Source organism: Bacillus rossius, chromosome 13, assembly GCF_032445375.1.
Source record: "Bacillus rossius redtenbacheri isolate Brsri chromosome 13, Brsri_v3, whole genome shotgun sequence".
Classification (NCBI taxonomy): domain Eukaryota; kingdom Metazoa; phylum Arthropoda; class Insecta; order Phasmatodea; family Bacillidae; genus Bacillus; species Bacillus rossius.
In genome coordinates, this window is record NC_086340.1 from 516,723 (window position 1) to 531,483 (window position 14,761).

A 14,761-nucleotide genomic window follows, 5' to 3' on the forward strand; every position below is an offset into this window, starting at 1 on the left:
AGATAGTCAAACAGGTGTCCTCAAACATTCACACGGATCATGTCACACATCGCAAGGTGTCATCCTTCCTCTTCTGATTTAATGAAAATTTTGGTCACGTTTGGAATCACCAAATTGACGATTTAAGTTTTTGGTTGTTCAAGATGTGCGAAATATGATGTAATTATCTTCTTTAACCTCATATCTGTATACATCTGAATCTTCAGTTGTGCTCTCTATCTAGAAGTATTTGAGATATCGCGTCTTATCTGCTTCGCTCGTGTGTATCTAAATGTTGCCAAGCACAGAAAAAGCTGTTAAAGCGACAAGATTATTTTGGACTGGTATGATATGTCGTTTAAGATAAACCTTCTGTTATTCGGTCAATACGTTAAGAAAATTATTAATTTGTCAATTCTTCGTTACATATTGAATACTTAATAACGGCGACTGAATATGTGGCTGTTGTGGTACTTGAAACCTTAAACTTTATTTCATAGTCCCCGATATGATGAAGGTTGGGGAGGGGGGGGGGGGAGAGAGTTGAAAGACCCCTAAAGTGACGGCAACAACTGGCGACTGCAGGAGGCGGTAAGGGCGACACTGCCTCATGCGGCGGCCGCCTCGTCGCCTCTACTCTCGCTTCACGCGCAGATTGTCTGCAGTGGCAGGTGCTGTGACAGCACACGAAGATAACGGGACCGCCGCGCGGCTGCTGTCAGTGTGCTGTCAGCGGGGAGTCGCGTGACAGGCTCATCTGCATGCAGCGTGGCAGCTCGGCGCATGCGGGCGTCCGTGACAGCGTGGCTCCGTGTGCCGACTGCAACCAGCCAGCCAGTTCTAGGTGGAGAGTGTAGGCCAGTGCTCATTATTAGCACCTGGTTGGTCATTTAATACACCTCGCTTGGCTATTGTAAGAAACATTACTAAAACCGTATATTGATAATTAATTTGCCGCTTTAGTATTGTTAACAACATATATTTTAAACATTTATAGATTGAAACAGAGGAATTTTTTTTAGAAATTTCAGATGTGTATAGGTACGTCTTATCTCTCGTTAGACGGCTATTGGTCGGATAAACTTCGTGAACACGGAACGGAAGTCTACTGGGACGGAAATGTGGGACAAATATGGCGGATACACGCGTAGCAACACAAACCAGTGTATAGCGGGGTTTTTTTTTTTTTTTTTTTTTTTTCGTATTGGTGAAATCTGGGCGGCCGAATTCACACGTCGCGTGCTACACCAAGCATACCTCAGATGCGTTACGAACCACATACAGCCCCCCCCCCCCCTTCCCTTATCTAGTCGCGTGCCCCGAACAAGCTGGAGTGCTGTGAGAGGAAGAGAACGAGAGAAGAGAGCAAGAGAAAGAGATGGTGCGAGAGAGAAAGAGAAATAGAGAGAGAAAAAGAGAAACACGTGGTAAGAGAGAGAGATAAATAACGAGAGAAATATAAAGTGAGTACACGAAAGAAAGAAAAGAGAAAAGAAGAGACGCGGATGAAACTGAAAAAGAGAAAGAACGAGCAACGGAGAGAGAAGAAAATAAAAGACAAAGAAGGAGGGAAAGAGATGACGAGAGAAGGATCTGTAGGTGTAGAGAGAGACGCCTACAGAACAGCTAAGCAGTCGGATAGCCGGGTGTCAGGTGTCAGTAAGCGATGTTCGTCGCTAGTCGTCGCGTCGGTCCACTACTCTGGACGCCACGGGCGGGATGCGAGCCACAGAGTCCACGGTCCACGGTCCACGGTCCACAGCAGCTCTGCAGAGGCGGCGAGGGGCGGGGGAAGTAGAGCGGCGCGCTTATGAAAGCACTGTACCTCCCACCGGTCGCCGTCAGCCCAGTTCGTGACTCGTTATGAAAACCTAACCAGCAGCCTTCCTGCTTCCCCTCCCTCCCCCCCCCCCCCCCAACAGTACGGGCGAGAGCGACGCACAGTCCCCGCGCCGATCAAACATACAATCCACTCTGCGAACATCATTCTTCCCTTCTCTCTCTTCCTCAAATCTTCGCTGTCGCGCACAGAAAACAGATTCCGTGCATCTGATAATGTTAAACAGCTGGAACACCAGGAACGTTCATTTTAATGATATTTGCAATGAAGAAGATTGGTTAAAAAAGTTATTTTTTTTTTGCATGCGCCATTGCTTGTTAAAATGTATCTCATAAATAAACCTCAATAGTGGACAAAGACACTAGAGCGAAGAATTACTTGCAGGCATCTTGAAGAGCGATTTATTTCTTCCAGAACACGCGGTTACCTCCACGGACAGTGTGTTAAAAGATTAATCTTATTTACGAAATAATTTTTTTTGGAGTGAAAATTTCTTTAGCCGCGTTGAGCGTTTTTTGGTAGAGGCAAAACTTGGTTCGCGTCACCGACATGCTAGTGACGTGTCGCGCCAGACTGGCGAATCGCAGCGGCCTGTGTACATGTATACGCATATATACACTAATACATTGTGTATACTCGAATGTATCATGTGCGTGTTGGACTCTTTTTGGATGGGTAAAATCTTGTGAGTTCGCATCACCGACATGCTGTAGTAGCAGTAAGTGAAGTTAATTTGACCGGGTGAATACATGACCTAGGTCTGACATCACTGGTAAGTCATAGCTAGGTAATGAATTTTTACGTAATTTTGACATACCACTGACATATGTTGTGACTAAAAAAATGATGTAAGGATAAATTATATCATGCTGACATCATACTGACATTTATAGAAATCGAGGTATAGAGAGATCTGAGGAAATCAGTATGAAATCTTCTGAAGCTCCTGCCCGATAAAATAGAAATCAAGAATTTCCATTTTCTTAGTTTAAAAGTACCACTTGTTTACAATAATCTTCCGAAACGTAAAACAATATAATATAATATAAATGCGTACATAATAATTTTACACGTGTTCGTGATCTTTTATCCTTTCTCCCTTAAATATTCGACAGAATACGTTGTCATTTGTAGAGGCGTGGTTTACGACTTATTACTTACTAAAAATGCCTGGATGTAAATCGGTTGAGTAGCGTTGCGGATAGCACATTAGGTTGGTGAGCGTTAAGTTTTAGGTTCGGATACCAAGTTCTGCGATTTTTCGTTTGTTATTTTGTATTTGAGTCTCATTGAATTATCTTATTACATATTTATAATTTAATAATAATTATGATTTCATTAATAATCATCACTATAACAATACTCTAGTCCTTTTTCATTTAGTTTTTTATTATAATTATTAATTAATTAAAAAATATCCGAATGGGATTCGAACCTGAATAGATAGGCATTTAAAAATATTATTATTCGACGCCTGGTTTAATCGATAAAATTGAGTATCACTACTCTGCCATAGGTATATAAAATCCACTTAAGGGATATCATAATGATTTCAGACTAACATCATCATTATGTCATTAATGTTATGTGGCCCCCAGGCCACATTTATGTAATTTATTTATTTTACTCATTATTGATTTTATGAATTATTTCTTTTTTTAAATGATTTCTGTTTCTTAAATTTTATTTAGTGTTATTTTGGTTAATTATTTAATTATTGTAACCTTTTTCTTTTATAGTTTTATTCTGATTTGGTGTCTTTCTAGTGTTATTGTTATTCTGTATATACATATCGATTGTGTTTTCATGGCCGGCTACTGGGAGCGCGGATGCGATGCATCGATGACGTCATGAGCGGTCGTGTGCCGGCGGAGGCGGACGGAACTTTGCGCCGCGGTCGGTTGGTTTTTGGGAGTCGCCGCGACTGGACGTGTGTTGCGAGGCAGGAGACACGGCTTTTCGACTCTGCACCGGCAAGTCCTCACCGGGGCCTGCTGAGATGGTGCCTTGCCTGACCGAGAGGCGTCTTCAGCGGCAAGATATTCGCAACCTACGCTAAGGTAAAGAGGCGACACTTAGCTTTGGCAGTAGCGGGTTGTGGATCAAGATTTGTTATTCAAAAGAAGCATAGTTTTGTGAGGCGAACATTTATATGAACTGCGTATAACGGTGCAAGCGTATGGATTAGACTTTGCCGTTGTATAAAATGGATCAATGCTCCTTGGCTGGACTATGATAAGGTGGAGTGTAGAATTTGATGTTATGCCCTGAAGAGATTTATTTTTTTTAAATTACGTCTACCTGCGAGATATGCCCTCTGAAGTAAAAAAACATTTTTACTGCAACCGCCTCTTTGCGATTGAGTGACTTTTTTGCCTGGCGCACTTGACTGAACTAATGCTACGTATTTTCTGAAGGTCACGCGCATCAGCTGTTTGATTCTTGGAAAGCAAGACCTGCAGATATTAATGATTGTGCACGTAAATAAACCCGGCTCCCAGTAGGACTCTTTTTGGAACTTTAATTATTAATTTTATTTATTTTTATAGTATTTTTATAGTATTTGTATTTTCAGATTATATAGGTATTTTGGATGTTTTGAAGATGGAAATAATAATAAAATGTTGATTGTTGAAATGAGCCAAAGTCTTGCTATATATTTTTGTAGTATTTACGCCTTTTTTCTTAGCTCGACCGCCCGGGTGCGTCTTTGTGTGAATTACCTTTTTTCGTTTTTGGTATTGATAGTTACCCAGGGTGAGTCGGGGACGGGACCTCCCTTCCAATTTGACCGGAAGGCGGGTTTCAGTTACGTCAGTATGTAATGTAAATAAGAGCGAAATTATGACTCAGTCATGAGTCACATCTTATGTAAAGCATGATATTTAATGATGTTCAGACTATAATAAATTTTAAAAAATTAAAAAATAGAACAAAGTTATTCCAAAGTTTAAAGTTTTCACTTCTGCCGGCAGTCCCCATGACTGTTTTAGTTATTTGTTTATAACTAGCACCCAACAACTTTCCAGGCTATATTTTTTTGATCTTCGGAGTGAATTCAAGAATAATTTTCACGTTATCTAGAAAAAATATCCATGAAAATTTAACGTGCCTGATACTATAAACATCTGCCACACAAAAATAAAACTGTGACAGTGTGACCAACCCTCGAATAGTTTTATATATTCTCACATAATTTTGATACGCTGAAATTAAATAACTTTATAACCATCAAATGTTTAAAATGCAAAAGAAAGATTTTTAGGTTATCGGAAAACAATTATTTTCGCTCGAATGCAAAGCAAACCTCTAAATCATCCGGGTAGGTGCAGTATTTCTAGTTGGTGACAGCGCGGGGACTGCCTTCAGATAAGAACCTGGTGGTCCCTGAGTGGTGTCGGCACTCAGTGCCACTCACCATGTATGCTCGCACTGCCTGCTGGGACGCCAGGCTACAACGCACCAGCGCTCCCCGCGGCAGAGTGGCGCATCTGCAACAGTCACCAACATTCACCAATACAACACTGCAACAGCACCAGTATGTTGATAACACTGTGACACGTGTTGTGCGTACAACAAAGTGGCGACATCACTGTTCATTTGGGAAAAAAACACAAAAACTCTGATTATATGAGTAATATAATACATAAATATATTAAAAAATATAAATGTTTTAAAAATTGTAATTACTAAAACGAGCAGACGCGAGTCAACCGAAAAAAAATTTTTGTCGGTATGCATTTTTTTTTAAAAAATAGAATAGTTGTTTTCTGTATTTGGATGGACACTTTTAGCTGCAAATGGAATTCTTGGGAAGACCAAGTTGTATAAATTTTATCATATTTAGTTCAACTTGGCGTATGAGTTTTGCAATAGACTTTTCAAGATCATTATAAGTTTGTTAAACCATAAAAACAAATTTTAGACATAATAACAATCGCGCAGCAGGGCTACCATTTAAAAATTGTGTACCATGTTTATGTATTTTTTCTTTGATCGCCATCAGTATTAGGGTTAAATATTTAGTCGAATAGTAATCATAATAATGTACATCAGGCATTTTGGGTAATTACCTGAAAATAGACCTAAGTAAACGGATTAACACTTGCGTTTGTCACAAAACACGTCAGCGCAAGTTGTCATCAGATTAATGAAATAATTATAACCCTAAATGCAAAAGTAGGAAGGTCTGTGAAACGTCATCAGTAGCACATGTCTAGAAAAGATAACAATATAAACAGTTTTTTAAATATCGTGTGGTGCGTGGTAGGTTGCAAGATGCTGCAATAATTGTGAATGCTATCCTAGCTTGCTGTCCTTCCAAGGTCCTTCACCGGCTGTGGCCGGAAACAGGAAACACACAGTTAGGTATTCGTCTTCATCGCCGGGGGCTCTATACGGGAGTCTCACTTCGGGCAATCACCACTCTGCAACTCTCTGGCGATCACTCCCACCATGCACCGCAGACAGGAACATCCTGCCAACCGCGACACCAACTTTCACTCGCCTCAGAAGCGCCGCTCACCAACCAACAGCTGATTGTTGTTACGAGCGCTTTACGGCCGAACGACCGTACGTCGTCTGCCTGCAAGGAGGGTAGGGGGGGGGGGGCATTAGCAGAGCTTCGGCTCGTGGTTGATCGTAAGAGAACTGCTGGAAAAAAAAAATGCACATTTCAAAGTTGGCAGCAAAAGACCTATCAATCATCATACTGAAGCCACTCGTGAAGTACGACACGAATGTACTGTGTCTAAACATTAAAACCTCGTAAAACCTGTCGTGGGACCACGTGAAGGACTACTGGAAGACTGCACGGCTTGCCCGTAGAGGCGCTGCTGCATCACAAGCACCGGCGATTGTCGCCCCTAGCGTCGTGCCTTACTAGAGCATGTCTCATCCTTGGATTGCAGCGTGCATTCAGCTACTCTCTCTTTCCAGTGCACGATTCCTGTTATTAGCGCTGTCCTTGTTCGGTGTGCTCTGTTGCCAGATGTACGCCATAGAGCACAACATTTTAAGACACAACTTTATAATGCAATGAAACATTTTTAAAACTGTATCTGAAAAATTGTTTTTTGTGATGGAAAATTTGGAATGAGAAATTTTGGAGTACGTTTTCTTGTATTTCATTAAGAGAATAATTTGATAATATTCATTTGTTACTTCCAAAGAGACCTAACTTAAAGACGCCATCTTGGATTCGACTGTTTTTGTAAACAATTTTTTATACATCATTTAATATTAATTTAATATTAATATTAATTTATTAGCTCTGTTATCAACAGTGACCGACTGCCACAAATAGTTTCTCCCGTGAAATAATTGTTGTTTAGTTGTTATGCTAACAAGCTGGGTGGTATCAATCTGGGAGCAGTGTGCGCCATTTGCTCTGTACCGCAGACTAAGCGTGGGACACTCTATAGCACTGGCTTCCTGCCGGCGCCTGGGCTTCTGCAGTAGTTTCCCGGTGACCAGAACACTGCAGTGAGCCTAGATCGAAGTATACTACTAGCATGTGCATTGCATCTCGTTGTCACCAATGTAAGAGGCCTAACTATACTCACCAATCATGAGCCACTGGGAAGATGCCAGGACACAAACAGGATGATTCCGTCATCACACTGGGCGAAATAAACTTAATATTTTAGTTATATTTTAAACTTATGGGGCAATCGGCAAAGATTTATATATAATCTGCAGACAATAATGATCTCAGAGATAACAAATAGAATAAATTCAAAATATTCTCAATCTATATTTTAAAAAAAAGGGGGGGGGGTTGTCTGTAAAGTCAGTTTACGGACGATAATTTTACGTGATAACGTCATAAGAAAACATTGACGAAAAATTGCATACTTTTTAATTTTCAAATATTATTCACAGTTTTTGCAAATTTAATTTAAATATTTTTTTTTAATATAATCACGAACAATTAGTTAAAAAGCCCGTCTTAACCTGTTTGATATTACAGAAGATTTTCTCGCACGGTGGTTGGCCGGTTCTCGCACGCTCGGCTCAGGCGGAACGTGACACTGTTTTCGTGCGTGCAGCCGGCGTTCATCGATTTATAAGACTTTATCACGTCAAAATAAGTTATATGGAAACAATTATTTTCTTATTCGTTTAATAACATATTTTTTTTACATCTCCAATGATAACGTTTAAATTTCATCTGCTGAAACATAACTAAACAATCTACCTGCAATATGTCCTGATAAGATACATTCTCCTAATTGACATAAGCTTCCACTGCCAGCACTTCGCCGATGAGACGGTGTCACCAGTGAGCAGGCTGACTGAGCTTGTTCCGTGCGAAGCGGAAACACTCGCCTCACAGTTCCTCACAGTCAGCCATTGTTCTGCCCATACCTGCCGAGCGCATTTTCTTCTCCTGGCTTGTGCGAGGCGCTCTACTTCTCTTCGTCTCCCAGCAAACGACGCAAATTATTTAAACTTTCATTTTGCTTTTAAGGATGACTTTTTTTCTTCCTTGAAAAAAAAAAGCAGCTCGGTTCCGTCTAGTCAGGTGGTTATCTATGTCAGTGAGGCGGGATGATAAGCGCGACGCTCGCTGGTGCTTCTAGCGCGGTGTCTCCTCTGGACTGGCGCGCAGTCTTCTCTTGCATGAGGTTAAATATGAGATTTGAACGTTGACCATAACATCATCATAAGGCGAAGAAATGAAGATAAAAGTACAATGAAAGTTCCTCGAGTTTGTTTTAAAGAAATTGCAATGGATGTTCCATGCATAATTTGTTTTCCCCTGAAAACGCGAGTTCCGGCTTTTTTTTTTTTAATAGTTTAAAAATACAGTTTAAAAACGAAATATGGTAGGTAACTGAACTACTCATACGCCCTCAGCGTGTTCTTGAATACTGTTCGTCAACATGCACCACTCTGTTTTCTTGATCAGTTTTATTCTGAATCTCTGCACACCGTGTAGGCGGGGCTCTTCAAATGCCATGAAATCATTGGCAAGATATATTATTTTCTAAGTCAAGTCAGGAGTGTGTCCAGACTCGCACGAATGCACTAAATGACAGACATGCAGATGTGAAGTTGATCGAGTGCGTGGCTCGTGAATGCCTCGCTCCAGTTCGTGGTCGGGCGAGACAGACCCTGGCCGGGAGCCAGGTGTGCCGTTAGCTCGAGCGGCGGGTGGCCTTCGGACCGCCGCGGCAGCCACGGCGTCGGTACGCCCTTCTGGTCGGCTGGCGCGCCCGCAACCACACGGACACGGATCACACGGACACGGAGACGGATCTCACGGAAGGGTGTCCACAACAGCGCGCAGACTGCCCCGCGCGGATCACCTCGGCAATGCCGAGCTCTTTCGTTACCGTTGCTCCGTGCGACCAACAGTATTTGGCTGCGTGACAGCCAGGTTCGCGACAGCCTGGCTCGTGACAGCCTTGATAGTGACAGCCTGGCTCGTGACAGCCTGGATATGGACAGCCTTGATAGTGACAGCCTGGCTCGTGCCAGCCTTGATAGTGACAGCAGCCCGTGGAGCAGCGTAGTGTGTGCACTTCTGTTTGAACATTCCTTCAAACGTTCGTACACACAATAAATAATCAATTTTAAATAAAGTGAATTAATCCAAGTAATATTTAGTTATTAAAATAAGTTTACTCAATGTTTTATAGAAAAGTTTTAGTGAGGTAATGTATTTATAGTCGTTAAAATTGTAAAAAAATGGAAGCTATGATGTTATGATTTATATTTTGCGAAGGAACGCGTTTGCTCGCACAGCGTACGGATTCTTCAGCAGACGTGACGCAATTGTCTAGCGTGCAGGATTCCTGGCATGAACTCCCAGAGAGAGCTACAGCGAGAGGTTGAGGAAACATCTCCTCCTACTGACCTGAGTAGGCAATGGAACATCGACCTTATGTGATGAGACATAGCGTCGCTGGCGCTCTCCAAGAGTAAACAGCAGAAACAATGCTGTCGATATCCAAGATGGCGGCCTCCATCGGAACAGAATAAAACCAAGATGGTGGATGTGTCATGCTCCAAGATGGCGACCCCAACTCCCTGGTACACCGCGTGTCGGGGACTGCACACACGTGGCTCGGGCCGGGAGTGGAGTGTGCTGGCGGTCCTGCTCTCCCGCGCCGCGCGAGCCAGCGTGAAGGACACGCGGCGCACTCGCGGCTAATTGGCACGAGCAGACTGTGACCACTCCCCCGAGCCAGCCACTGACCTGCGCCGCGGCGCTCTGCAGTCTGCTGCCTTCACTCCAGTCCTTCCCGCATGAAGCATGTTCCAGACCCTCCTCCGCGTCCAACCCCGAGTCCGACTGTCTCCAGCCAGACCGACTCTACTCGCACTTCAAACAATTGCTTAAAACTCCCAGTGCGATCTAGCTTCTGGGTTTGTTTTAGATTTGCGGGAATAATTATCGCAGGTACATAATACCTAAGACGAAATACGACTGCAAATCTGGAATACTAAAATATCTGAAGGAAATGTTTTTGAAACCTGCTTTGCCATAGTATGGACAGTGTTAAATTATTCGTGTGGTTCCTATGCTTGTTACGGTACGCAACCAACTCGCGTCTTTCCCTTGGTTCCAAATATCTCAGGCACTTTAAGAAGTTGTACAAATATTGCCAGTCATTACAAATTTTTAAAACAGGAAGATTATCACGTATAGACGATATTGTGATCTTTACGTATGCAGAATATAACAAATTATCTCTTATATAATTATAGCAATTTTGCGAAGCGAGATGCCACAAATTCAGCAGTTTAAACAGCTTCTTCACAAACTGAAAAACAAATCAAGTATAGTGCACGAGTCACAAGTACCCACAAATACCCCGTCCGAGCCTTACATCACCAGCTGAGAGTCCAAGTACCCAGGAGATGCGACAACCAGCATCCTCCAGGAGTCGAGATGCGCACATTCCTCTCTTGCGGCCTCCAGGAGGCGATGGAAACAACAATAACGGCCGAACAGGAGCGATATGGATAATATCTTATCTCGTACAAACATCACCTATCACGGCGCACATGATTATGTTAGTGATTGTAAGAAGTATCACAAAGTAGCGCCTTCGCTGTTCCCACTGTTACTTCAGCTCATTTCCCTGAGTTTACCCTGTTTACTCTGTCTCAAATACCATTTTTCCTGTCTTATCGGTCTATGTGGCCAAATTACAGACAAACTAAAGTAAAAACAATTGCTATCCAGACATATTTTGCCAAAAATGCGTATCAATAAAATTTGAATATAAAATGTGTTCCTGCAAAATATACAGTTTTCACGTCAGTCTAATAAAGACAAATACATTTGTTTGATAAGCTTTGATTTGTAAGGCACCAGGAAACGATGGCATTCAGTCAGTGGTCTTTAAGAAATTGCCTGCCTAAGTCTGTCAAAAGTAGCAGAATACATAATTCTGAAGCGACTAAATACATCAGGGATAATAAGATACGGCCAAATGAACAATTTTATTTTCGCAGCGCGCATTCAACCACACATCAGTTGATCCGTATGACGGAACAGATTATAACTGCGTTTGCTCTAAATAGATATAACCTAGTAGGGTTTTTGGACATAGAAAAAGCCTTTGACAGAGTATTTTATACCGGCTTAATTTATAAATTATATCAAACTGGCTTCCCCGACAGTTATGTTAAATTACTGGCCTCGTATTTAGAAAATCGATCGTTTAGAGTCATGGCCGAAGAGGCACAGTCTGATTTAAAAATAATTAAAGCAGGAGTCCCAAAATGAAGCATTTTAGGGCCGGTTGTATTCAATATTTATATCCATGATATGCCTAAACCCGCACACCAATAAGTCCAGTTTGGCTGCTACGCAGACGATACTGTATTGTTTAGCAGCTCTTGGGATTTTAAAATTCGCAGCAGACAGGCTGCAAACCGCTTGAAATTCCAATAGAACAGTGGTGTTAAAAATGGCGAATATAGGTAAATCCTTCTAAATCAGAAGCTATAGTATTTACACGTAAACATCTTCCGTCCCTCGATGATAGGCCACGACTAACACTAATCAAAATGAACAAATTCCTCACAAAAATTTTGTTAAATATCTCTATGCGCTCATGGATATGAAACTGCTATGGCGCGATCACACAAACGCGAAAAGAAAAGCAGCTTTCACTAGGCTCATGAACCTTTACCCCGTCATGAGTAGACGATTAGGTAGCTGTGTTGGAAATGGTATAATTTATAACGCGCTAATAAAACCAATAATAACGTACGCATCGCCAGTGTGGGCGATAGCAGCCGAAACGTTGCAGAGAATACAGAACAAGAGCCTTCATATCGCGGCAGACGCGCCTGTGTATTTCACAGAGAGCTTAACTCCAACTCCTGAAGGATTATTACATCAGAACTGCTCAGTAATTTTATGATAAATGTGAGTGTGTTTTGCAGACTCCGAAACTAGGCTAGCCCGTGGGGGTACAAGGTCATGCATACGTGTCCCTAACAGTTAGCAATCATTCCCTCGAAAAAGGCCTCATTAAATGAGATTTTAAATAAAGGTCACCATTGGCACCAAACAAGCAGAAAAAGAAATTACTCTATTACTTCACCCATGGGAGGGTATTAGTCAATTTGTGGGTATCTATTCTGATGTCGAAGTAAACTTGTTAATAATTGGTAAGAAAAACCAAACGTAGCTGATGCTAGATAGGCTTGAAGGAAACTCGCTACGTTACCTCTTACCGCCATTATTTCAACTAACTCAAAGTCGTAAAAAAAAATTATTTACAGTTACAAAAAAAAATAACAATTCTGGCAAACTAACACCAGTATCAGTATCGAAAACTGGACATATGTGTCCAGAGAGAGAGAGAGAGAGAGAGTTCTTCAGCAGTTAGTTGTTCGACTTCTTCACGTGACCTTCAGTTTTCCCTGAGTCTCTACAAACAAGCAGTCGGCGCGTAATCTCGGCTCTCGAGCCTATGAATGTAATCTACGAATAATCTGCGTGATAAGGCTAATGTTGCCATCACGAACACCAAAAATCTTTCCCAGGCCATTTATTTTTCTTGACAGAACAAACCTCTTTACGTTTGTTGTGTTCCAACTTTTTTCGTTCGCAGCGGAGTATGCGATTCAAATAGGAATCCTATTCCGAAAGTGTTCATACCAGCATGTGCAACCCGAAAGAATGTTAATCATATTATGTATGCATTTGTTTCCGCGTAGCTTGGACATTTTCCGCGAATTTGCATGTTATTTCCGATATTCAGTGACATGTGCATTTTATTAAACCCGTGGAGAAGTATAAAATTAGTAGTTTCGTTTATTTTATTTCATTTAATTTCCGATGATCCATTTCAGGTCAAGCTGCCTTCTCTTCCACTGAAATATCCACTGGGAATACACAAGAAATCTAGTACAGTTGGCACAATAAATGAATGGTTGCAACGATCTAAACATTACACGAAAACTAACTAAAATATATTCCCCAATTAAAACACATTCAAATGTGCCATGTCAACATACTTGACTAAATAATGTTTGTACAATGACTGCGACGGAAGAACTTAGAGCTCAGCTTGACCTCCCGACTTCAGCTTCAGGAGTAATACTCTATGGAGCGACGGTTCCAGACTTTGCAAGGCTCTAGGCCTTTTTACTTTTACGGAGGCCCTGTCCCGGAAAATTTGAAAAATTAATTCTTTTAAACAAAATTTTAAGCCAACCTGGAACATAAATTTTGACGATGGTTTAGCTAATTTATCTTAAGAAATGTTGATATTCTTTCCTGATAAATTGTCCTCGGGTAAGTTTTATAAATGCTTACTATTAAATTCCGGTGTAATCGCGTAATTTTACGCTGCAAAAAAAATTTTTTTAAACATTTTACTGTTACGAAATCATTAATTGAAATTTATATTGACCAGCGCTTAATTTAAATGCTAATAAAAATTTTAATTTTCCCTTTAATGTATGTATTTCCAACAGAACAATATACAAACATGTAAAATCAACATGAAAAATATCGGTCCGGTTTGCCCTGGCCTATGCCTGGCTCTATGCTCTATGCTCTATGCTCGCTGGAAATTTCGTTTCGTTAGGTTGGACACCCCCACAGCTCCGACCCGTTCGTTTCTTCTGAAGTGTTCGACTGTTTGTTTGCAACATAATATATATTAATACATTTCTGTTGAGAAAGTTGCGCGGTGTCTCGCTGCCCGACAGGAAGCTGGCAGCCACAAGAGAGAGAGAGAGAGAGAGAGAGAGAGACAGCCGGATAGTAATTCACTCCGTCGCTAGGGCGGGCGAGTGGAGCCGGGGTTGCGAAACTGCTCGGCTATAAGGCGAGCGAGTAACGACCGACGATTACGTCACGCCTCGGAACCGCGGGCCAATGGCGTGCTCGCTCCTTGGTGGAGGGGGGGGGGGGACAGGAACCGAGAGACGCCATGTAAGTTTCGACATTTCTTATGACATAACAATTTTCATCGGTTAATATCGAAATTTTTCCACAGTTCAATTAGAGATAACAATGTAAAATTTTTCCATGACCATAACATAAACACCCATAATTAACATCATTATTGCAGTTGTCATTTACAAACAAAAATTTAAAAAATGGCAATTTTACAACATTAATTTATAGCAGTCAGTCACTATTAAGTTAATTACATTAAATTATATAATATAAATTGATTAGGTTGAAGTTTGAAATTTAAATCATATTAATATTGTTACCTATGACCTAAAAAAAGAGGCTGAAACTAAGATGGCGTCTTTTTATTCCTATATCTCCCATTTAATTACATACAGAAACAAACGGATAATGTTTTTTTTTCCAAACGTGCATGATTCAATGTTTCCTTCTCTCTGCCTTGTGGAGGTCAACACCGGGCAGGTCCGTGCAACTGCGCTTGGCTACTTCATCGACTCACTCGATATAAAGACTTATTTGTAGGGACCGGAAAAATTCGCGGG

The 14,761-nt window shown here is 41.4% G+C and overlaps 1 protein-coding gene across 2 annotated transcripts in view; it reads right to left on the minus strand.

The window, feature by feature from the left end:
• Positions 1-14,761, minus strand: part of LOC134538062 (protein dimmed-like) — a 96,876-nt gene that overhangs the window by 64,242 nt on the left and 17,873 nt on the right. For both annotated transcript variants that reach the window (XR_010076082.1, XM_063379048.1), the window contains exon 2: positions 5,238-5,310. The gene's annotated coding sequence lies outside the window, so the exon portion shown is untranslated. The remainder of the gene's footprint in view (positions 1-5,237; positions 5,311-14,761) is intronic.